Source organism: Periplaneta americana, chromosome 1 (assembly GCF_040183065.1).
Source record: "Periplaneta americana isolate PAMFEO1 chromosome 1, P.americana_PAMFEO1_priV1, whole genome shotgun sequence".
In the NCBI taxonomy this organism is placed as follows: Eukaryota; Metazoa; Arthropoda; class Insecta; order Blattodea; family Blattidae; genus Periplaneta; species Periplaneta americana.
Window position 1 is genome coordinate 192263390 of NC_091117.1, and position 25373 is coordinate 192288762.

The 25373-nt window shown below is 36.8% G+C and overlaps 1 protein-coding gene across 1 annotated transcript in view; it reads right to left on the minus strand.

Moving 5' to 3' along the window:
* The window catches only part of LOC138705874 (pro-neuropeptide Y-like), a 105440-nt gene extending 102541 nt beyond the window's left edge, over positions 1–2899 (minus strand). Inside the window, exon 1 of the mRNA XM_069834588.1 lies at positions 2748–2899. The gene's annotated coding sequence lies outside the window, so the exon portion shown is untranslated. The remainder of the gene's footprint in view (positions 1–2747) is intronic.
* Between the last annotated feature and the right edge of the window lie 22474 nt (positions 2900–25373).

Consider the following 25373-nt stretch of genomic DNA (forward strand, 5'->3'; position numbering starts at 1 on the left):
CTTAGTATAGTCAGCGTCTAGGTTGAGGTTAGGGTAATAGGTTTTCTAGGTCACTGTGCTGGGTCGCAGTGGCCCCCTCTATAAATGCAATTCATTCTATACTTACTTACTTACTGGCTTTTAAGGAACCCGGAGGTTCATTACCGCCCTCACATAAACCCGCCATTGGTCCCTATCATGAGCAAGATTAATCCATTCTCTATCATCATATCCCACCTCCCTCAAATCCATTTTAATATTATCTTCCCATCTACGTCTCGGCCTCCCTAAAGGTCTTTTTCCCTCCGGCCTCAACTAATACTCTATATGCATTTCTGGGTTCGCCCATACGTACTACATGCCCTGCCCATCTCAAACGTCTGGATTTTATGTTCCTAATTATGTCAGGTGAAGAATACAATGCGTGCAGTTCTGTGTTGTGTAACTTTCTCCATTCTCCTGTAACTTCATCCCTTTTAACCCCAAATATTTTCCTAAGCACCTTATTCTCAAACACCCTTAACCTATGTTCCTCTCTCAAAGTGAGAGTCCAAGTTTCACAACCATAAAGAACAACCGGTAATATAACTGTTTTATAAATTCTAACTTTCAGATTTTTTGACAGCAGACTGGATGATAAAAGCTTCTCAACCGAATAATAACAGGCATTTCCCATATTTATTCTGTGTTTAATTTCCTCCCGAGTATAATTTATATTTGTTACTGTTGCTCCAAGATATTTGAACTTCTCCACCTCTTCAAAAGATAAATTTCCAGTTTTTATATTTCCATTTCGTACAATATTCTCGTCACGAGACATAATCATATACTTTGTCTTTTCGGGATTTACTTCCAAAGCTATCTCTTTACTTGCTTCCAGTAAAATTCCCGTGCTTTCCCTAATCGTTTGTGGATTTTCTCCTAACATATACACGTCATCCGCATAGACAAGCAACAATTCATTCTATACAGGGGATTAAACCCCAGTTTGCTGAGTTTCAGCCACAGTGAAATATGTAATTTGAATAATAGCAAAAATTTTAGATAACGTTGTATGATTAATTATGAAGGAGAAGGAGCCAAGTCTGTAATTGAAGGCAGAACCATATTTCGACCTTACGAATACAAAAACAACATTCAGAACGATTCGGTGCCCTATCAGCCTTCTTCGCGACAAAGTTAAACTGATAACTGCTCAATATTTTTTTGAGCCGGGTTATGGAAGTTTTAACTACTTGCAACCTTTATGCCTCCTAGGTTATTACGTTTTAATGTCTGAGTACCCACACTCACAACAGTCCATATTAGAAACACTCGAAGCTGTCATCCCTGTAAGAGTAATAGGCCCTACAGTAGAAAGGTATTATGTTATAAATACTGTATAGGCCTAGTACCGCTCCAATAAACTGTGTAAAATGTTACGTTTGTTTTGTTTTGATGAATCAGTTGTTGAATATCGAATTGTAAAGCTTTCGAGCTTATTAGCGATGCTTCGAAATATAATTCCTCGGAAGTTTCGAACTAGACCTACTTACAGGTTTCATTCAACAGGTGGCCCTTACACGTATTGAGCTGTATGGTCCTAACGATGCAGCCTCTTTTATGTAATTCCGGCACTTAGGAGCTATCGAATCTCACTAAACAGTTAAATCATCTCAATATTCTTTCTCACAACCCAAGCACTGTGAAATACGTAATACCAAGTTGATTATTATATTCTGTGCTGAGAATTTAATATGTCGAAGGAGTCCAAAACCTCGCTAAACATATATGAATACAGAAATTTAAAATACAATATTTTGGAATAATTCTCATTGTAACCAATTAAATGGTATATGTGAACATATGTATTTTGTATTACATTTTAGGACTTAGTATTATAAGCCTATTAAATATCAAATTACAGGCTATCGTGGTGGCTTTTTAAAGAGAAGATTAGACTAAGTGTACTTTATTCCCATTATGTAACCCATTTCGTTGTAGATAGGACTAAATGTAATAATTTAATCTTGAACCACGTATTTTAACCGTCACTTCGCAAAAAAATAATAATATTTGTGGCGTCCAGCAGTGGATAAACTAAATATGGAAGATGGAATTTTGAATTTTCGCAAACTGTTTACGACAGACAGAATTGCATATCAGCTAAATTGTTTTATACTGTTCTTGTGTGAAGGATATAAACATATTCGTTATAGTTTCTAGAGACCTATAATTTCGCAAAGTATAGAAACACAAAACACAAAATTAATTTTCGGCTATTAATACAATTTCAAAACTTTGAAAGTTTTGTACATATATTTACCACGGCGTCTTCGGAATCTGTGAAATACTTTATCCTACCGTAGCAGAAAATTTCTTACACAATTCAATTAAGCGTTTCAATCTTATAAAATATAAGTCCGAAAACTATTGTCGTTATTCGTAACGATCTTGAGTTTTGATACTTGTTAGGCCCTAAGTAATATAAATCTTTTGAGACACAATCTCAACACTAAAGTCAATATTTAACAAATATTACAGCAATATACAAACAGCAAGACAAAAGAAAACCCCCAGTTAAAATTAAAGAAGACTGACATTGAAACAACATAAAGCATATAACTAAATTTATTGAAAGAATTCAAAAGAAAATATAACAGTCACCTAAACACCAAGACTAGCTACATCTACAGAAACTGAAATTAGAGTAAGCTTACATTAACAATCACTAAATGTACTTACATCTGCGATAAACCAAATTCAAACAGCTGCAGTCTTGCCCTTACCTGCGAGAAGGCGGTCGCTGTCGAGGAGTTGCGATGCGAACAATTGAAGTCAGGATGTGAAGAGATTTCAGGAGGCTTTGAAGCCGGCGATTCCAGCGCAACGGCCTTTATAGTTTGAGAGACGTCGGTGGCGCCAGATGCTGTGCTCCGGAGGGGCGGGGGCGTGCGGAACATAACCTGCACGTATGAACACTCTCATTGGTTCATATTTAGACTCCTAGTCTACTTCCTATTGGCTGAGAAACAGGTGGGAGGTTATGCCAAAAATTCTCTGTTTCTGAAAGCGTGAAATAAATTTAGAAAATCGCCCACTTGTAGTGGCATTGCTTATCGTCTCTTTGATGATTCATCTGCAACAATAGTGTGCAGCTAAGGAAGCGGTTTACCTTGTAATAGTAGGCGTAGTAGTGGTAGTACTTTATTTTACGATTCTTTTGACTGTAGAATTTATTCAGGTCAAAATTCAACCTAGACGAAGAATGGGCGACAAATTTTGCCTGGCTCCCTCTATTAACCCAAACTTTTACGTGACGTAATTCTACGATACGGGCCTCTCAGGTTTACTTATCTCCAGAAGTTCTCCATCCTAAAAATTTTATAGCTCTTTAAAATCTATTGCCTTCGCTTGGGTTTGAACCCGAAAACCTAGGAACCAATAGTTAGCATAGTGAACGCAAGACACCGTTTATCGTATTATATTCACTAAGCATCTATTGTTCAAGCTTCTGATTTGTTTTTCAATATAAAATATTCATGTGGAATCTTCACTTAGGATATGAAAAACGATTTAGAAAGTACGCTGTAGGCATGGATTATTTTACAAGAAACGAAATAAACATTTAACAATGGATATATTTTACTTTTATTTTTAATTGGTTATTTTGACTAACAAACATGTAAATAACCAGAACAGCACATACAGAAGAAAGTACGTAAACAAAACGAGAAATAACAATAGGAAGTAGACGCATTGTTATCTCAAGTGGTAGGTTGTTTTCTGCATGCAATTTTTAGAGGACAAAATCTACTTTAGTGAGGTTTTCGAGGTAACCCCGTTTCCCTTGAAATCATTCATTATTGTCGCCTCATGAGAAAGCGCCTGGTCTGCCCCAGTTAGCACAACGAAATATCCTCCGGCACATAATAGGGACTTTATAACAAATCAATTATATGATATAGTTTGAATGAGATTAACGGCATTTGAAACCATAAGAGTGAACCGTAAGTAACTTCGTTAATTTCAGAGGGTTGTTCTTTGAGACATTTCAAACATAAGAGTTTAACACAATTTTAATCGTTTTTGCTTACTTTTCGAGATAAAAATATAATTGTTTAAAATAAAACATTTCATAGCGTGTTTTCGGAAAGCCATTGATTTAATTTACAATTTGTTCAGTAAATGTAAGAGAACATTGAATTATGATAATAAATGATTGAAAGAATTTTAGTTTTCGTTCTTTAAATGTGCAGACATTTGATCCGAACAAATGTAACATTATAAAATTCTTTTGCAGAACGAAAACTTAGGCCTACATTTATTTATTCGAATCAAATGTTTGCACATTTAAAAGATAAAACTAAAATTCTTTCATTCATTTATTATCATAATACACTGCTCTCTTAAATTGACTCAGCATATTGAGAAGTAAATCAATAAATTTCCTAAAACACGCTATGAAATGCTTCAAATAAAACAATTTTTTATCTCGAAAAGGAAGCAAAAACGAGGAAAATTGTATTAAACATTTTTTGTTTAAAATGTCTCAGAGAATAACCCCCTGAAATTAATAACATTACTTAGCCTACGGTTCACCTTTTTGTTCAATACCCGTATATTAGATTTTTTCAGATATTCTGAGAATTCAAACGACTTACGCCTACTATAATCTGCTTAAAACAATACTTACATATACGCTTATAAACAAATTTAGTACTATAAGAATACAGTGCCTAATATATTTACACATTCCTCACCAATTCAAATTAGTTAAACATAATGGTAATACCTTTCTACAGCTCAGCGTAGCAATTTTTCATTCCGGAAGTCCGAGTTTTAAAAACCCACTCAATCAAATAAAATTTTAGGGCCGTATTCATAGACATTCTTAGCGCGGGCTTTCGGTGGATGATCAGCGAACTAACGTTTTTCGTATTCATGCACCAGTGTCAGCGATATGATATGATATGATATGATATGATATGATATGATATGATATGATATGATATGATATGATATGATATGATATGATATGATATGATATGATATGATATGATATGATATGATATGATATGATATGATATGATATGATATGATTATGATATGAATCCTGTTTAGCACGCTCGTAGCGCGGGCTAGCGAAATGTCTATGAATAGCACCCTTAGTGATCAACGCGATTCTTTCCTTCATCACCTTCAGCAGTTCTTCATTATATGCTTATTATCACTGTCCATGAGGAAATACCTGCTCTTATCAGTAAATGCTGTAACATTATGTGACTTCATAATTCGCTAGACACTTGAGTTCAAAGGATAAACAAATAAATAGATTTGATTATATCTCAAGAGACGCATGGTATTCAAGTGTACAAAGGTACTGCACTAATTCTATTTACAGCCGGTTTCCTCAATCTTCAACTTACAATATTATAGAAATACTGTGAAATCTCTCTTATGCGGACACTCGAGAGAAATTATTTTTGTCTAGGGATGGTTATTGTCACACGGTTAACCAGTTAATCACAGGTTATTTTTGCTTGCCGGTTTAACCTAATAACCGGTTATTTTCCTCAATAATTTGTTTAATATACACCAAATCAAATGTATTTTAAGTCTATCTCAATGCCAGTCGAACATCGTTTATTTTTATTATTTTGTACTCTATGGAATCAATTCTGTATACAGCATGCTACATCGGACAAATGTCCCGGTACGAATGTCCGATGCAGTATTGTCCCTTAATTTCTTTATTGAATATAGTCACAGTATACCATGTTACCTGTACGCGTAATTATTTACAATGGAATTACTGTGTTTCATCTGAACTGGTTTTCTGATGAACGTGTCTGTGTTAAGAGAAATAAATATAAATCGTACAAGGAAGTTCAGCCTTCTAGCAAGCATCACATCAATGTAAGATTCTGATCCGTTGCTAAGCAAGTGATGTCAGAATACATAGTAGTATGACGTACTAACCCATTGCCGCTGCTAAGAAAGTGACGTCAGATGTTGAAATTTTCGTAACGTTTTATCAATCTGGACCTCAAGCATAATCGTGCCATGTCAAAAAGAATGCAAATCTTCACTTTCTTACTGGAAAACGAATTCAGATCTCTCTGAATTAACCGAATGAGGAGCCATTTGGCCACAATAGAAAATAGGGTAAACATTGGTAATTTCGTGGCAGTGGTTCATTCGTGATACTTTTTCTTTGCTCTTTCGTGAACAAACTAATGATGTTACGAGATTCGAATTTCCGCCAAGGGATTGCATATGTTGTCCGGTTTCCAGAAACATACAGCTAAGCTTTGTGTGACTATTGTAGCTGCTTCAGTGAGCTTTTATGTTTGGAGAGAGCAAGTTAGAGTCGATTTCTCAGGCATATAAATTTTGTGGATGTTTGTAATTACATTACAGGCTTATTACTAAAGATAAGCATATGATATTTGGTACAAAGATTTATTGTATCTTCATGACATTTTAGGAAATGTTTCTGGAATTTTAGATACAGCTGTATCTCGCCATATAGGCTTAGCTTTACTGATAGAAATCTTAGCTATTTGAGGCGAAATTTTGTTGAGCATTAAGCGTTATATTTTATACTATTTTAAAAATTGCATTACAATACGAATTTTAGAAATCTGAAGATAAGATGTGATAACAAAAAAGAAAAGGAGGACGCAATGGGTTCAGTGTAGCTTCTGTTTGAATTGTTATCATGCTAAGTGCCAATGATAAGTGCTAGATGACTTACTTGCAAGAATTGTGACACAAGATGAAACATGGCTCCACCATTTTGGACCGGAGACAGAGGCAGACAATGGAGTGGCATCATGCAAATTCACCAAAGAAATAGAAATTCAAAAGTGTACCTTCGGCAGGAAACGTTATGGCTACTGTGTTTTTCGATTCAGAAGGACTCTTGCTTGTGGATATCATGCCACACGGAACCACAATTAATTCTGACGGGTATGTTGCAACTCTCAAGAAACTTCAAGTTCGACTGAGTCGTCTTCGACGACATCGGGAGAAGCAGGATGTTCTGTTATTGCACGACAACGCACAGCCATATGTCAGTCACAAGACCACAGACCAGATCAGAAAATTCGGATAGACAACACTGAAACATCCGACTTACAGTCCTGAACTGGCACCGTACGATTACCATCTCTTTGGTAAACTGAAGGATCCCTCGCGCGGAACGAGGTTAGAAGATGACTCCCTTGTGCACGCTGATAAAGAGTGGCTCAGACGTGTTGGTCCAGACTTTTACCGTGCTGGTCTACAGGCCCTCGTTCCTAGGTTACGTAAGGCAGTTGAAAGGGACGGGGATTATGTGGAAAAGTGACATTTTGTTCCTAAAGGATGTATCTACATTCTGTGAAAATAGCAAAGCTGTAGGATAAAAATTAATTTTTAAACAAATGTTATGCATTACTTTTGGAGTTACCCTAGTAATATAGGTTATAGTAAAGTCCGTAATAAAAGTGTTCACCCTTTCAGGGCAAAGAAGATCCCTTTTCAATTTCAATTTTTACTTTGATTTCATTCTTATTATGTGTTGATATGTATTTCTATGCTTTCTTGCTATGAATATTAGACGGAATTACTATGTTTGAAGTCTTGTTACAATAAATGAGAATTTCATTTGACTTTAATGAATGTTTCCACAATTCTTCTACCTCTCACGAAATTATCAATGTAATATCACGAAATTACCAAGGTTATCACGAAATAACCAATCTTTTAGCTTAAGTTGTAAAAGTGGTTTTTGGCACTTGTTCAAGAACGTGTCCAATCTTTTATGTCTCCAGATTTGTACAGCAAATTATCGTCTTTTAGGTGAAAAAATCGGAATAAAGATATATTTACACATTTGCATTTTAACTTAATTTTCATGAAATTATCACGAAATTACCAATGTTTACCCTATACGGATTGATTGATTGATTGACTGATTTATTTATTTACTTATTTATTTACTTACTTATTTACTTACTTAATTATTTATTTACTTATTTATTCATTTATTTATTTATTTACTTACTTATTTATTTATTTATTTACTTATTTACTTACTTACTTACTTATTTATTTATTTATTTACTTATTTATTTATTTATTTACTTATTTATTTACTTATTTACTTACTTACTTATTTATTTATTTACTTACTTATTTACTTACTTATTTATTTATTTACTTACTTATTTATTTATTTATTTATTTACTTACTTATTTACTTACTTACTTATTTACTTATTTATTTATTTATTTACTTATTTATTTATTTATGTATTTATTTACTTATTTACTTACTTACTTATTTAATTATTTATTTATTTACTTACTTATTTACGTATTTATTTATTTACTTATTTACTTATTTATTTATTTATTTACTTACTTACTTACTTACTTACTTACTTACTTACTTACTTACTTACTTATTTATTTATTTATTTATTTATTTATTTATTTATTTATTTATTTATTTATTTATTTGTTTCGGTAGTTCGGTCGGCCGGTTGGTTGAGTGATCAATATTATGCTTTAAGTATCAGGAATTGTCAGGTTACTTGCTGCGTAGAACGTCCATCGCAAGGGTGTTCTGCATTCACTCTTCCTTGAAAGATGAAGTGCAATATTTTTCAGTAGCTCTCTGCATCGATAGTGACGTATTATTTTGATTACGAATAGAGCTTGGGACAGACCCGCGTGCATTTATGCTAGCCATAGGCCTATGCAAACACTGTGCTACCTCCGAAATTTACCATGGGAAAAATGGCTGACAAATTTTACCTCGAGCCCTCCGTTAAGGACATGCCGTAACTCTATGGCAGCGACCGGCGTATCTCAGGCATTAGGCGCGTTTGCCTGCTGATCCTGAACTGCTCTAGGGCGTGTGTTCGATTTCAACTTGGGCTTATTATACTTGGATGGGATATTTCCGAGGTTCTGGCCTATAAGGTGAATGTCAGGTAATCACATGGTGAATCCTCGGCCTCGTCTCTCTAAATAAGTATTACCTAGCAATCACCAGTTGCATCAATGTTAAATAAGCTAGTAATTGACACACCAACTAAAAAAATAACAGGAGATTCGTAGGATCCCCGCAATTGCGTGAAACGTTAATGCTCTCGATTGGGCGTTATTGTGAAATTCAGATTTTTAAGGAATTGATGCTTATTCATAAGAATCTGTACTAAATGAGTCGCTTTATTATATTCCAATCTATTTTACTTTCTTTTTTCTATTGTGGTATTATTTTAATGTTGTTTAGTGTCGATTTTGTTATGCTATTATTAGATCTACTATTATTTTTGTAATATGTTAGTATTCTGTTCTTTAACTTTTTGTTAAATTTTCACTGCATGTATACTTTGTGACCTGGTAGAGTGTAAAAGAAGGCCCTATAGCCTTAACTCTGCCAGTATAAAATATATATAATTATTATTATTATTATTGAGAGTAAAATATAGATCCCACTTAATTGAATTTGTGTACTTACTTACAAATGGCTTTTAAGGAACCCGAAGGTTCACTGCCGCCCTCACATAAGCCCGCCATCGGTCCCTATCCTGTGCAAGATTAATCCAGTCTCTATCATCATATCCCACCTCCCTCAAATCCATTTTAATATTATCCTCCCATCTACGTCTCGGCTTCCCTAAAGGTCTTTTTCCCTCCGGTCTCCCAACTAACACTCTATATGCATTTCTGGATTCACCCATACTTGCTACATGCCCTGCCCATCTCCTTATTGTAGGGATTCGTAACAAGCTGTTTTTTACGGTGATGGGTTGTTAGCCCTTCGCCCAACCCCCAAGCTGGAGGACCACCCCTTATCGGCTGTCCACGACTGCTTATTCAATATATTCACAGCTACCCTTCATATCTGGAGGCCGTCTCCTCTATTCGCAATTTGAGGACGCGCCATGCCGTGGTGATAGGGACCCACAATACATGGATTGAATTTGTGTTGTATTATTAATTACTGTTTTTAATTTATTTTTTGGCACTCAGTCCGTAAAGTGATCGCTTTAGAGACAGATAACAGAAAGAAAGAAAGAAACAAACAAACAAACAAACAAACAAACAAACAAAGACATAAAGAAAGAAAGAAAGAAAGAAAGAAAGAAATGGTACAAGAGAAACGAGAATATAACGAGGAAAACTTAGTACATTGTAGATTTTGTAGGGATTTGCACCCGGGTTCTCAGCACGGAAAGCCGACGCTATCTGGCCAGTGACCACCACAATCACTAAAAGAATGTTTGGTGATTAAATTAACCTTATTATTACAAATGAAGCTAATTGTTACTGACCCAACAATATTCGAGATTACAACATGTGTATGGGCTGGGCTTTCCGTCGCATTACGACGTCATCCTTTATGAGTAACAATTATTACGTATTATCTCGATCAAACAGTTGAACATCGTCACCTCCATTGTGTACTCAACGCGAGATAGTGGATCGTGCGGAAAACAATAAGAATGATTATGCTTGTAATCACACCTACCAGTGCTCATTACGAAATGTGACGTGTATGTGTTGCTTTCCCCTTCGCCTCATGCCATTTCCGTGAGCTGGAACACCTAAGTTTAGTGAACCATATCATAGAAAAGATCTGAGATCATACACGGCCATTTTATGTTTTAGTGTTATTACAAAGCGTGAGAATGTCGCTTGTTTACTACTATACTTAGTATAATATACTGCAAATAAATTTAAATCATTAATTATTTTCGTTTTGAATACAAATTTGAAGTATTAACCGATATCTAAGAAACAGACATAAATTACAGTACAATACAAATTATCGTACTCATAAATTATTTCTATTTTTTCAAAAAGGTGTTTGAGAATAAGGTGCTTAGGAAAATATTTGGGGCTAAGAGGGTTGAAGTTACAGAAGAATAGAGAAAGTTACACAACGAAAAACTGCGAATCCAGAAATGCGTGTAGAGTGTTAGTTGGGAAGCCGGAGGGAAAAAGATTTTTGGAGAGATCGAGACGTAGATAGGAGGATAATATTAAAATGGATTTGAGGGAGTTGGGATATGATGGTAGAGACTGAATTAATCTTGCTCAGGATAGGGACCAATGATGGGCTTATGTGAGTGCGGCAATGAATCTCCGTGTTCTCTAAAATCCATAAGTATATATTATATCGGGTGATTACAATTAAACTGACGGTGTTCAGCATGGCACAGCACGGACTGTAATGATCGTAGTAGTGTGAAACCTCATAGATATGCTGATTAATAAATGCGCTCGCGAATTATGCCAAAAAATTAGTTCCAAGTCTTGCCACCAGGTGATAATATGGCACTGTAAGCAGTCAGATAGTGCAATTTTATTGTCTGTAACTATGACGTCAATATGTTCTTTCGGTGACATTTTACTTTGGACGGTGCAATGAATACACAGAACTGTAGCGTATAGGGGTTCGACTCCTCCACATGTTGTGCAGGAATAACCATTGCACTCAGCTTACATTGTCGTTTGGTGTGGTTTCACAAGCTCCTTCATTCATGGTCCTTTTTTTTTTTTTTTTTTTTTGAGAAGATGATATCTCGCTTGCCTATGAGATGACATCTGTACGTTATATAGTAATAAAGGGTGCGGCAAAACATCCACCCTAATTTAACGTTTAAATAAAAAACAGATGGATCAAAATAAGGAAATGGTATTAATATGAACTGTATCTAAACAGTGGGAAATTTAGGTTTACATGCGTTGCCATAGAAATATCAAATGTCATGCGCAAAACAACAAGAATTGAATAGGACAATGAATACACGGAATGGACATTCAATTAGTGCAAATTGTAATCTGTAACGAATTCCAACTATGCCGAGGACGGATAAAGAACGTGCTTACGCTGTGGTATCGTTTCTGGTAAGTGGTAATTCCGTTGTCGCTGCTCAGACGTTTCCCGGACGCTTAATTTCTTCACGTCCCCTGGCCAGCACGATCACCAGACCATCTGTTTTTTTCTATGGGGGGATCTTAGGGCTGAGGTGTTCAAACATCGGCCGAGGACTTTGCCAGACCTAAGAAATGCAATACAGGAAGAAATTGGTCTTATTTCTCAAGAAATGCTAGTTAGAGTGATTCAGAATTTCCGAAGTCGCATTCAACAATGCATTGATAGTGAAGGACACCACATGAGAGACACGTTATTCAAAAAATTAAAACTTCCCACTGTTATGATACTATTCTTATTAATAAAGTTTCCTTAGTTTGATCTATCTGTTTTTTATTTAAACTTTAAATCAGGGAGGATGTTTTGCCGCATTCTTTATAACTTGTTGGACATTGTACGTTCTCACTGCTTACAGCGCCATATTTTCACATGGTGGCAAGACTTGGAACTATTCTTTTTTGCATAATTCGCGAGTCATTGGTTAATTAGCATATCTATGAGGTTTCACACTCCTACAGTCCCTGCTATGCCACGCTGAACACCGTCAGTTTAATTATAACTACCTCTATATAATGGAAGTGGAATAGTCTTGAAGATTTTCAGAGCGAATAGCTCGTATTGCAACAGAAAACTATAATAGCCTAGTCACTCTTTTGGACCTTATGAGGGCCAGTATTTAATATGAATACTCCCCTTCACACAGACTCCAACCCGATTGGACCACGTAGGACCAAGCAGATGCCAGAAGAAGAACCTACAACCTATACTTAGGAACGAGAAACCAGGTCTCCACATGTACGCGGCGCCCCCCCCCTTCATCCGGACAACGGGCACGGTATCAAGGTCACTCTTTCGGACCTTATGAGGACCAGTATTTAATATGAATACTCCCCTTCATACATACCTCAACCGGATTGGACCACGTAGGACCAATCAGATGCCAGAAGGAGAACCTACGACCTATCACAGCAAGTACTCCCCCCCATCGAGACTACTATATATATAAGTACTGGCAGACTATTTCCTTATCCAACAACTGCTCTGAAGATGGCCACAACACAGCGGTCGAAACGTCAGCCAATAACACCAAGACAACGCGGTAGAAGCCCTGAAACTTATCCACACACTATAATAGCCTATCATATTGGTGGAAAGTTCATAGATTTTTCAGAAAAAGAAAATGTCCCCCCCCCCCACATGTTTAATAATCTCTTATCCAGTAACTATTGCGAGTAGGATCGCGATTTTTGTCCATATCCATAGGAAATCTAATAAAGAAAAATTTAACTTTCATAAACTGTCACTCTTATTCTACTAACTTATTCCTCTATTATTATCGTCTCAGAATAAACTATGGAGTTAAATGAAAAATTGCAGTTGGAGACTGAGATTAGCGTTTGGATGCCTCAGATGAACGCCACTGAGAAAAGAGCTTTATATTTGAGGGGGTCAGAAGCAAAGGAGTATAAGTGCGCTTGAGTTATTTGTGAGGAAATGTGGTTGAAAGTGCTTAAGATTTCGTAAATTCCGTGAATTTTTTTATTTCAATTTTAATGTGTGGTGTGGTTAAAGGATGTATCTCTTTGCCACTAAAATTTTAAATGTTTTAGTTTGTCCTCGATGCACTTAACTCACGTTCTTTAGAATTGTCACTTGTACCCCTTTGCTTCTCACCCCTTCATTTTATGGACTACCTATAGGCTAAAAGAAGTCACTAGACTCCGTTTCTCTATAAATTCCCTCATAATTGAGAGAACCAATTGAATGTTTTCCTATTGTTTCTTTTGAACATATTCAGTAATTCATATATTTTTGTTAATAAATAAGACACTCCAACGGGCGTTCAAGTGTGCATCCTGCCTTCTAAACACAATACGACGACTTTACTCATCATCGGCCTGCGTCGAAATTAAGCTTTGTTTTCTTTAGCTTCTGCTAAAGTACCTGCGATTGCTGTATACCTGTGGAGCAATAGTGATTTATGTTCTGCTAGCTAACCTCCTTCTCGATATACAGTCTTACTAATAAACCGTGTATAGTTTTTATACGAGACTTATGCAGAGTTGAGACAGAAAACGTTACTAATAAACCGTGAATAAGCGATGGATGTATAAACAGGCTATAACTATACACGGGAATTGCTTTGCAGTAGTTATATACACGAAACCCCTTGTTTAAATGGCCGCCCCTCTAACAGCTGTTCGTATCGACTGTCATTTTATGATGATGGTTGCCTAGTAAGCAAAGAAGAACAAACCAAGGAGCACAGAATAATTAGAATAATATTACTGTAGCTTGTACTCTTTGACCAAAATATAGTATGGTAATTGATTAGAGCCAGTTGTGCTATCGATACTTAACACGCCACACTAGAGCGCTCTACCGGATGCAATAGAGAATCTCAGATATTCTATTATCTTTCGTAAAGAAGTAATGACGAAACCATGACGTAGCTGTGTAACAGTTGTACTGTTATACGCGACGTATATAGTGATTATTAGTAAGGAATTTACACACGACTTATAAACGAGCTACTCATTGTATAATTATAAGACAGTTAAACGTCTGTATATAGAGTTTTTATTAGTAAGACCGATAGTGTTTAGCTTGCCTGACTATGAACCAAGAGATCCTGGGCTTCATTCTCGGCTGTACCCAAAAGTTTTACAGAGATGTAGGGTCTGGAACGGTGCCCAAATATCTTCATGATGGAAAAATTGTATAGCTGTGATAGGTAACGAACTTCAGTTTAAGAAAAACCGATTTATAACACTTCACAGCACAGCACTGCTTGGCGTGCTATACCAAAGAAACACAACAAAAGTGAAACTAGATACTGAAGGAACACCATTCAACATAGAGCGAGGGGTAAGACAAGGAGATCCCTTGTCACCGAAAATAATTATGTATTGGAGGAGGTCTTTCGCAAGTCATCTCGGGGTCGCAAGCACGGCATATCTATTGACGGAAGAAAACTGACCAATCTACGCTTCGCTGATGACGTGGTTCTGTTTGCCATATCCAGGAAACGATTGGAAGAGATGCTGAACGATTTGTGCGAAGAAAGCATGGCAGTAGGCCTAACAACGAACACCAGCAAAACCAAAGTACTGACTAACGACGCTGAAGGGCGGATGATCGTCAACAATGCGAACATCGAATTTGTCACGCAATACATTTACCTTGGCCAGACCATATCATTTCAGAACAGCATGGATAAAGAAATTGATAGACGAATAGCATCGGCATGGAAAAAGTTTTGGGGTCTGTCCTTCATCCTAATGGACAAGAGCCAGAAATTGCAGAACAAGAGGCAGATCTTCAACAGCTGCATTGCACCTGTACTTCTGTATGGGGCGCAATCCTGGTCACTCACAAAGAAACAGCCATTAAAATTAGAAAGATGTCAAAGAAGAATGAAAAGGAAAATACTCGGAATAAGCCTGAAGGACAGAATCAGAAACGAAGAAGTACGGCACAGAAGCGGAATAGAGGACGTGATCACTCGCTAATAGGATGAAATGGCGCTGAGGAGGACACGTGATACGAATGCAACCTACCAGATGGGCACACACGGCGACACTGTGGGATCCAAGAATTGGCTGGAGAAACCGTGAACGACCGAGAACCAGATGGGGGACGAGTTCAAGTTGCGGTTAGAAGGACTGTGGACCAGAATAGGACGCCAAAGAACACGGTGGAAGGACGCAGTCAACCAACTTTGAGCGGCAGCAACAACCAGGGCTAGCGAAATTGTGGACAAAAAAAATTAGGAATGTAAATAGACCATCAGGTCGGCTCTTCTGATGGTCAAGTCTCGAGCCACCCCTGCCCAAGCAGGAGGCCTTGCCCCACTGGGGATTTACGGCTTTTATTATTATTATTATTATTATTATTATTATTATTATTATTAAGTTGTTGCGAATGTGCAAAATCTTATTTTCTAGGTGTAGCGTGTGAGCATCATATTATTACGCACGGACAAATCCTATGAGACTGACCGCGTTGCCTTGAGCTTGAAGTCCTACCTATTGCATGAATGTTTTTGTGAGTTGACTGTACGTACCTTATGCACCGCACATCAGTAAAAAAAAAAAACGTAATGCTACACGTTGCGGGATAGAACAGTGACTAAACCTTCGGACCCTACTCATGACCTCACACCTTCACAATTTGTTCACACCGAATGTCGAGTTACTGAGCCCAGGAATCTTTCACACTGTATTCTCGAAACATTCCTATCTTTGCCTCCCCTTCCTTTTACACATCGTCACGATGACATGAAGAAGTTCCATCAAATCCCTTAAGCCCAGAGAAGCTCAAGCATATGATGATAACATTATAATATCTCTGAAACATCTCCCGAGAAAAGACTAACGCATCATCAGTACATAATTTATTCGGTTACATATAAATAAATAATTAACATTTCCTAACTCAACAGAATTTGTTTAAAATCATTATTTTCCATAGGAAAAGAAATAATTGCTCAGTACCTGAAAACAACAGACCAATAAACCTGCTTCCAAACGCCACAAAAATATTCGAACGGTTCTTTCTCAATATGAGTATGCTGCAATGTTTCCTATGGAAGAGATATCTAATAAGTAGTCGCCCACCATTCTTACAGAGTTCCACATAATTTCCATTTCCCTTCTTTCTCTTAAGAAAGGGCTGAAATATTGGATGTTTCTTCATATGTTACACGGAATAAACTTGTAGTAAATATGACATTTGAATGAAGATATAATTTGTATTTATGCCACTGTTAAAATTCATGTAGCCTAGAGGTTGGATAATATACTGTAGTCTCATATCTCACAATACAATAATAAAATACTAGATATACCATAGTTTAAGTAATTCTAATAGCATTATTTGATTGAAGGGTTAAGGGAAAGAAACGTCGATGTCCATAATAAGCTGTTCTGAGAAAATGACGTTTTAACGCGTTGACATCGCCTCTTCTTTCCCCTCAATGCATATCTTCAAATCTGTTTTACAAGGACTACATTGCTGATTAGCGCGTGATGACTCGACAGCTCGCAGAACCTCTGAAGAACAACAGAAAGTACTACTTAACTCAAAAATGTCAAAAAGTTGATATCGACGGTTTTTTCCCCTGGAACTCCATTTATTGTTTAGCCACCGGCGTAGTTCAGACGGCCGATCCGGAATTGCGCTTGGGCATGGATTCAATTCTCGCTTGGGCCGATTACCTGGTTGGATTTTTTCCGAGGTTTTCACCAACCGTAAGGCGAATATCAGGTAACCTATGACGAATTCTCAGCCCTCATCTCACCAAATACCATTTTTCTATCATCAATACCATCGACACTAAATAATCTAGTAGTTGATATGGCGTCGTTAAAAAATTGATTCATTATGAGCGAAATAAGAAACGAAAGGTGACAAGGACACAGCTCTGGAATGCATAAACTCCATAATCAACTCTGTGTGAGCGCATTTATTTTTTGTCATTCGCTTGTAGTTCTACCACAGTCTAGTATATACAGTCACGAAGCTCAATACGTAGAAAATATGCATCCATAGATAGTTTTTAACCACTAGGATCGCTACTATCGCCTCATTACAGACAATGCGAAATAGTACCGGCACAGTCTATTGTTCCTAGCACCCTCACAACTCAAGCTTCGTGACTGTATATACTAGATTGTGGTTCTACCTCAATTTTTGGAATTTTTACACCTGTGTCCCTCTCCTCGAGGTTAACTGCATTTTTCACTTTGACAATATTTTCCATGTTTTAAATAATTTGGACGTTTTGATGATGATGATGATGATGATGATGATGATGATGTTTAGTCAACTGTCCGAAGACAGGTCTGAACCTCACAAGTGATACCAAGAAGGCACCACTTATGAGGCAACTAGGCCAGGAGATAATAAGGTAGGGTGGCCAGTTCCTTTCCCCCTCCATGTAATCATAATCTTAATCATCATCATCATCATCATCATCATCACAATAATAATAATAATAATAATAATAATAATAATAATAATAATAATAATAATGACAGAATGAAAATAAAAAGGCATAAAAGTAGTCGGAGAAATCCTGTCTCTTAGCCGATTAGTCCGTTACAAATCTCACAGGGCCATATTCATAGACATTCTTAGCGCGGGCTTCCAGTGGATGATCAGCGAACTAACGTTTTTCGAATTCATAAACCAGTGTTAGCGATATGATATGATATGAATCCTGTACAAGTAACCAGTCGATAGCTGGGGCTAGTTTAGCACGCTCGTAGCCCGGGCTAGCGAAATGTCTATGCATAGCACCCACAGGCTTCAACCGAGATCGACTCCCGCATTTATTTTCGTGAGAAGTTGTCAGCTGACTACGGTTGGTCCGTCTGACCTAAAGAGAAAAGGAAACATTCCCCTTTATTGTTTTGCATTTCTCCTATCAAATTACAACGATATTATTTGGCCAACTTCATATCCAATAGGGGAAAGGAAACTTGAAACTTCTCTCGCAAATATCTACAGCCGCCATTCCGCTAATAACACAGTCTCATTTCCACTGAAAGCTTCTAGCCCCTATTCTCGAAGAGCATTACTTACTGCATTTCAAATGGGAAAAGATCTTCATTATCCGTTTGTGAATGTAATTGGTATATCAACTGAAAATTAAGAAACCAAAAGGCATGACTGTGCCGCCGTTAGCTACAATCGTTTAAAACTTTTTTGATCTTTTGCAGAGCCTCCAATTATAACGTAATAAACAGTGTCATGCAAATGAATAGTACTTAGTCATACACCTTTCTCATATATTTCGTTGCATAATGATAGAATTTCCTTTTTGTCTTCACCCAAGCACTTCACTAACTCAATGCGGATTCCATCAACTCTTGTTGCTTTTCCATTCTTCATTTCCACACAATAATCATACAGGGTAAAGCCTATGGGTTTTGTGTGTGCGTGTATGAATATCAAGTAAAATACACTACAGTGTTTAAGAAAGTACCTTTTTACTATTTTCATTTCAGTATTCGTTTCAAACAATGAATGGGATTTCTTTAAATTTCCTGCCAATTTTAACACATACAGTATCTACTCTAGCAATTTAAGTCCTCAACATTATTATAATGTTAAAATGTAGTCAAGTAATCTGCTTCAGTGTCTAGTCACATTTCCAAAAATAAAAAAAACTACAGTTCCAATCGGGATCAGTAAGATTAAGGTGTTAGGTACAGCTTACAGCAGTAAAATTTTGGAAATATTCAACATTTTTTCTCTCCATAACTTATCTTGTACAGTAATGAAAATTAGTATGTTTAAAACATTGTGCTTCTGCTATATGAAAAAAATATTTTACGGTTAAAAAAAATATTTACATTTTTTTTTTCAAAATTCAGTTCACTGTGCAGTGATGAAGCGTTTTCCTCATAACTCACATTCTGTGATGAAATTTTCTTTCATATTGTGCTGGTCTCTAGTAATGACCATTTAGAATATACAGTAGAAAACTTCCATTTAAAGTCCAATCGGTATCAAGTTCGGATTATTCTATCTCAATCGAAGGGACAATATCATAGAATAGGTATAGACCCTCTAGATACAGAGTATTGTGTTTTATTTTTACATATTTAACTGTAATTAAAATTTTGACGTAACTGTGTCTAAATGAAGGAGGTTATGTAGTTACTTAAAGATTTCTGTTAAAAAGTGTTTGAGCATAATCCATTTTACCAGGTTATATAAAATATAAATGTTACAGTATCACTGAGTTACTGTGTAAAATGTATAATGAGAAAGTATGTGTCATTTACAAGACACCAACTTTTTTCTGACGGAGTCCGGTGTGGGTGGGGTGATTTCATAAAACCGATTTTTGTTGATTAAAAAAAGTGGAAATAATAGGAGCCCATTTGTCATTACAAGGTCCGAACAACTCTTATAACACGCAACAGGTTTTCCTTGCCGCTACATGCAAAAGTGGCATGTGTTGAACATGGCCGTTTAGTGCCATTGCTAAGCTAGTGAAGGTGTCTACTATGGTGTGTGCAGAGCAGACTTGGAGTCACGCTTACAACACGTTATGGGACCCAACGTGTGTCCGTCTCTAGTTGTCATCGAAAAGCAATAGAGATACGAACTTGGGATCTCGTGAAGATCTGTAGCGGCAAGGGAGGAGAGAAAGAAGTTGATGAATATAAGTAAAGAATCGGTTTTCTACACTTGGAACTCAAAAATTCTGATTGCTCAGATGTGTAGAGCTCTATGAAGACAATAGCGCAACTGTTTTCCCTGCCGCTTGCCGACAATGCGGCGCTCTGATTGGGTCACGTGACCTGGACCCAAAGCCCGCTTGTAGCAGCTTAAGAAAACCATTAAATTCAATTAAATCAGTTTCCTTCTTGGTTTAAAGAAAATAAAATGCCACAGTGTTGTGCATATGGATGTTACACAAGGAAAGAGAAATGTGTACATCTTTATCGGATACCTCGAGGGCAGAGAGATAAGAAAAGAAGAAAAAATTGGGTGACAAGGATAAACCGTGACAAATGAACACCATCTAAAAACTCTCCATTATGCGAACTGAGTATGGTATTAATGCTGGTATTTCCTCGCAAATGGTGATTATTTCTTATAATAATAATCGGTGGCGCTACAGCCCATGGAGGGCCTAGACCGACCAGCCGGCTGCTGGCCTCACGCCCATATTCCGAAGCAAAGGTGGACGATCATCCAACGAGAATGGTGGTATCGTGTGGTTAGCACGATGATCCCCCAGCCGTTATAGCTGGCATTCGCAACTGGATTTCGCTACCTTTCGCAGCTCCCCAAGTGCATCATGATGCTAGGTGGGCACTGGTCCCATACACTGGCCGAAGTTTCATGAGAAAATTTCTTCCCCCATGAGGACTCGAACCAGTGCGCATTCCGTAACGCGAGTCCTAGGCAGGATGCCTTAGACCACGACGCCACGGCTCGCGAAATAATTATTTATTTCTTATACATAATGTAATATGTAACGTAACGTAACCATATATGTATAATGTAATATAATATAGTATATACAAACTTTTTCTCACGGATCACTTTCGAATTCCAAAAAGAAGTTCGGAGTTCCTCAAATTAATGTTATGAAAGACTTCGTATAGATAACACATGACACTTTCTTTAGGGGCTTTAAGTGTTACAACACACTGACTACTCTTGTAAGTAGTATTTTCGATAATCTTGAAAGGTTCACATCAACTGAATATCCTTATTTAACATCGACAACACATTAATTACCATGCATAGCCATTAGTTCGTGAAAACAGTAGAGCTTTCCTTCTGGTCTAACACCTTACAATGTAATATTGATTTTTGTTTTGACGCTCGATTTAGAAAGTAAATTACCATAATAAGTACGAATCATATAAGAACAAGTAATATAAAATGGGCATGTTTACAGTGGAGCTCTATACTGCTGTATACTAGTATTTCTATAATTTCAGTAATTGCATGCTGTAATTTTTATCATGAAGAATGTTGCTGTCACCTCGTCTGACAAATTTCTTTGAAGTTGGGGAAAATCGAAGAAAGTTGAATTCTATGTCTGGTGCGACATCCAGGCGATGACGGTATTCTGATTTTTTCTTCGTTACCTTTATTGTTTTTATTAGCCTCCGATCCATAGAAATGGCACTGTACGAAAATTAATATTTAATAAGTTTATTATGCTAGAAACTGTAGCCTCACGGCTTTTCATAAACACGTTACACAGATTTTTAACACAAACACATGGATCAATATTAATAACTAATAATGATATTCTTTGTGTTCTTTTCAATACGAAAGGATCCTCTTTTACTGTTCGAAAAACTTATACTTAATACTTCGGACTAACTTAACACATCATCATCATCAACTGTGGTCATACAGCCCTTTTAGTTTAGCCTTGACCTCCTTAAGAATTGCCGCCCAATCTTCCCTCTCTAGGGCTCTCCGTCTCCATCTCTTAATTCCTGCTTTAACTAGATCATCCTGAACATCATCCAACCATCGTAGTTTAGGTCTTCCTGCTCTTCTTTTACCACTTAGCGTGGCATCTAGTAATCTTTTAGGAATATTATTATTGTCCATTCTGATAATGTGGCCCAGCCACTCAGTGACAATACTTGGATCTTTATATAGTTTTTGTAGTTCAGAATTGGTCCTAATTCTCCACTCTCCCTTATCATAAACAGGGCCATAAATTTTCCTTAAAATTTTCCTTTCCCACGTATTTAAGATGGTTATAGCTCGTTCAGGTAGAGTCCAGGTTTCGCTTCCAAAAGTCACCGTAGGTTTAATAATTGTTTTATAAATCCTCACCTTCATTTTTTTTAGATAAATCTGGTTCTTCTAACTTAACACAAACTAATGTAAAACCGTCGACAGTGACTATCAGACTGAACTGATAGTAAAGCTGTCAAAAAAAAAAAAAAAAAAAAACTGACGTGTAAAGTCAAAGAAGTACTGGAGAAGGATTTTTAGAAAGTTGAAGGACAAAAAAATTTTATTTTGAAAGAAAAAGTGGCACATCTAAGTCTCTTGAAAATAAAACCTTTGTTACACGTGCACTTAGAATTGGGATAGAAATAAAATCACAAGCGTGACTTCCACAACGTTAAAAAAAACTGTGTCTCACTTGTTAGGTACACCATAGTCGGAAAGTAAAATATTACAAATTATCAATTACTATGAAGAATATGTAATTTCAGCTGCCTTTATGGCGCGATTGTCTACATTCATTAATTCATAGTGTTCTGCCCAAGGAAGGGTATTTCACTGAAAACCAAGCATTCCCTAATCTTTACTATTTTCTGCCTTCCTCTTAGTCCATATATGTTAATGTCGTCTATTATTTGATATCTTCTTCTGCCCCTAACTCTTCTCCCGTTTACCATTTCTTCCAGTGCATCCTTCAGTAGGCATTTTCTTCTCAACCAGTGACCCAACCAATTCCTTTTCCTCTTCCTGATCGTTTCAGCATCATTCTTTCTTCACTCACTCTTTCCAACACAGCTTCGTTTCTTATTCTCTCTGTCCATTTCACATTCTCCATTCTTCTCCATATCAAGTACTTCTAGTCGTTTCTCTTCACTTCGTCGTAATGTCCATGTTTCTGCCACATACGATGCTACACTCCATATAAGACACTTCACTAGTCTCTTCCTTAGTTTTTTTTTTTCCAGAGGTCCGCAGAAGAAGCTCAGTATTCCTATTAAAAGCTTCCTTTGTCTTTTTCGACTTCCTGGTAGCAGCTCATGTTACTGCTTATAGTACATCCAAGTATTTCAAGCTGTCCACTTGTTCCACTATATCATTTCGAATTCGCAAGTTTACCTTATTTACTTTTCTTCCTATACCATGGTTTTCGTCTTGTTTGCATTTATCTTCATCCCAGCTCCAGTAGCATATCCTTAGTATCATTTATTCTGCTGCTAACAACGCCATATCATCAGCAAATCTTATGCATTTTATTCATCTTCCTTCTACTATCACTCCTCCATGTTTTGAAAACAGTTCTTCACTAAATCCTCCAGATGTTGAACAGAGTAGATGTTAAAGGGCATCATTGACGTACTCCTCTCCCTATTTCGCTTCCTTCTGTCTACATTCTGAAGAAAAGCACACTTTTCTGAAACATAACGTCTACAATGTGGTCTTCTCATCTGACTAGCTACTTCAATGAGTAAAAGATCTGTAGAGGTAAAATAAAAAGCAAAGCTCTTCTTAATGTAATCCTTGGATATGTGTGGACATTTAGTCGAACGGCTATAGAATCGGCGTTCTATGACTTAATACAAGTTGGATTCCGGGAAAATCAAAATAGAATTTGTGGTGGACAGAGACAGTAGATCTCAGTATTTTGTAAGTACTTCGCTTCCTCTACCATTATTTTATCATTTTCTCCAACATTCACTCAATTATCAGAATGAAAAATATAACTAATATAACTTTAATCTTTTTTCCGGAAGGCCAACTCCATAAATTTCATAAATGGTTCCACGAAGAAAGTAATCATAGAAATACCTGTAGATGACGCTGAGTAGGGTAGACCAGGGTAATTGTAAACACTTTTCACTGATTTCAAATATAGTTCAACATTACACAACCCTCAGTAACGGTAAGCATGACAAAGAAACATTGTGTTATTTTTAGATCTTTCTTTTCCCTGAAAATGGGTTTAAAATAATAAGGTTGACTTTTTTTCATCTTTCAATTGCTAGTTTACATTTACCCCACTTGTTTACATTTACCCCTTTGAGGGGGGTAATTGTAAACACCAATGTTTGCACGGGCTATCAGACACTGAATATTTTCTTCTGTTTCAGAAGAAAGAGCTGTAATCCTTCCAACTCCAATTTTGGTCACTGGTACATTTCGTCCCTTTAACCTATGATATATGACGATATAGGAACTCAGTACCTCTCCTGAGCTTCACGATAACTGTAGTTACTGTTTTTCACATCTGTGACAACCATCTCTAAATCCTCTACAGTGTAGTTTGGTGGGGGTCTCTTTGATTACTGAAAAGTATGAAATGTAACCATAGTAAAACATGTTTACAATTACCCCCAAGCAATTAAAACTATGGGGCAAATGTAAACACGTCATGATTTAATGAACTGAGGTTATGGGAGATCTCAAAACCATTGTAATAAATGTTAACTACTATACATTACTCATAAAAACAACATATTCTTTAAAAATAACACTGTACGTTTACTTGCAATGCCAAAAATGAAGGTGAAGCAAAATTCTTTCTCAACTTTTTTTTGTAGACTCTTACAAAACATTCGTTCACAACTAAGCAGTTACACCTATTTGGCGCCAAACTGCTATGTAAATTAGCCAACATGTTAATTTAAATATTCCCCCGAATTAAGATTTTTATATTGACAGTTCTATATTTCTCACAGCATTTGTTTACAATTAACCCCTGTTTACAATTACCCTCATCTACCCTATGAAGTCTTCAGGTACGGCAAGATACAGAAATCCTTGAATTTTATGAACATCTGCGCATGTTGCGGTAAAATAACCGTCATTACCGCCATCTGTCAATCCATGCTCGAACTTTGACAACATATCCTTTGTCCAAATACCAACCTCCTTCCTTCAACAAGGCTACATAATACTATATATGAAAGCGACTGAGTCTTTGCAAAGCCCCTCACAACAATAGACCGATGTGGTCATTTCTGCCGGGAGATATCTCTAGTGTCGACGGGAGGGCGACCATTATCTACGCCTACTGTAATAATTCATGTGAAAAGCAAGGCAATCACCGGTGTCGGAGGTGCGGCCTGCCCTCCAGGGGAGCTCTGTTATTAGACGAATTCCTTGATGACATCGGCGACTTTATCACCCGTGTTATGAGACATTGGAAGCACGGCCTTCACTATTGTTGTTCAAACTAGAATATAATATATTTTGTTCCTGAGTGGCGTATAAATGTCGCGCACAA